This window comes from Triticum dicoccoides, chromosome 1B, assembly GCF_002162155.2.
Source record: "Triticum dicoccoides isolate Atlit2015 ecotype Zavitan chromosome 1B, WEW_v2.0, whole genome shotgun sequence".
In the NCBI taxonomy this organism is placed as follows: Eukaryota; Viridiplantae; Streptophyta; class Magnoliopsida; order Poales; family Poaceae; genus Triticum; species Triticum dicoccoides.
This window is the reverse complement of record NC_041381.1, coordinates 542,538,044-542,539,851: the sequence shown is the minus strand read 5'-3', so window position 1 is coordinate 542,539,851 and position 1,808 is coordinate 542,538,044.

The window sequence follows — 1,808 nt, the reverse complement described above, 5'->3', positions numbered from 1 at the left end:
ACACAACACAAAAATATAGTCTCAAAAGTAGAATTGATATGAATGGAAACATATGTTTGGTAATAACTTAAGATTGAATTATCACGGAATATGTTGATCCTCAAGTTGTATTCTCAGTGATATTTGAGCTCGAAGCAAATGAGTTTGTAAAATGAATCTATTTTCCATGAAATAATAAACAAGATGTGAAATCAGATTTCTAAATTACAATCTTACCTAATTAGTAAAATAAATCATTGGTTTGAAACGAATTTGTACTGATTCACATGGATTACTTGTAACGCCCCGAGACCGACGCTCCAGAAGACTTCCAGCTATTCCGAGTTTCGTCGTGTGATTTGTTTTATTTGTTGCATTCATCCTTGCATCATGTGCATTGCATCATGTCATCATGCCATCATATCATTAATTTTTAAAACCTCAACTAAATAAATTGTATGGATTTTTCGATCCATTTAAATCGAGGGAACTCACATGGTGACTTCTCTTTATAACATAGCCTCTCAATATTATTAGGGAGCTATAATAAAATATTCCACTATTTTGGAATCACCAAAACACACTTACAAAATAATTTCGTTCCTTTTCTGCTTCAAGTTTGGTCTCCAACCTTGCCAATATTTATTTCATCATTTTCCGGAGCTCCACCAAAAATCCAAACATTTTTGGACCTTCCCAAACCTCACTTCCTATTCAAATCATTTGAATTTAAATCAAATGAGTTTGAATTTAATCTTTCCATCATGGCCTTTCTATTTTTCTCGGAACAAACTCATTTTTGCGAGTCCGAAAAAAAAATATCCCCTTGCGCTTTTTCTTCCCCTAACCTCTCTTTCTTTCTTTCTTTTCTCTGTTCTGTTTTTTTATTTTTCATTAGAGTGAGGGAGAGACCCAGCTAGGCCTCTGCCAGCCCGCCAGGCCTCTGGCCATTCTCCTCCCCACCAGGCCGGCCCAGTCTCCCTAGGCCCAAGGCCAGCCACGCCCCCCTCTAACCCTAGCCCGAGCGAACCCCATCTCCCCTTTCTCTCGATCCCTTCCTCCCTCCCGTGCGCCGCCAGAGACTCCCGACCCCCATCTCCTCGCGGAGCGCATCTCTCTCCCTCTCATTCCCTCTGCCCGCCGCCGCGCACACACACACCGCATCGCCAGGGATCCCCAGCACGCGATCCCCCTCCTCACGCTCGTCTTCTCCCTTCTCCTCGCTCCCTCTTCATCCCGCAGCGCCCCACAGCCGAAGCCCCACTTCGCCCGCCTCCTCGTCTATCAGCCGCCGCCGCGGCGCGAGCCCCGCCTGCCGGATCCCCGAGCAGCCACCAGGCCGGAGCCCCGTCGCCACCCGCCGCCGTTGGCGACCACCAGGAGGGCCACCCCGTGCGCGACGCCTCCCCTTGGCTTCCTCGTCCTCGCCTCGAACCCCGCCACGACGGAGCTGCTCCCTCCACCTCGCGCCTGGTCTCCATGGCGTCCCCGTCGCCCGAGCGCCCGAGGAGAGGAGCTCCTCGAGCACCCGTGCCCGCAGTCATCATCCTCCTGCGCCTCAAGTCCCGCGTCGCCAAGCCGTCTCCCTGCCCTCGAATCCGTCCAGTTCTGCCGTCCGCCGTGGCCGTGGAGCTCGTCGGCGTCGTCCTCGTGCCGTCCAGCCCCGGCGACCCCTCTTGGACCTGTTGCTGCCGCCAAGTCCCGCCTGCCGGAGTCCCTGCACCGGCGCCGAGGCCCAGCGAGCCCCTGCTTGCTGCTCCGACTCCCTGCCCGAGCTTCGTTTTTCATCATGGACGTGGGGGAGCTGCTGAACCTCGCCATGGTTCTGT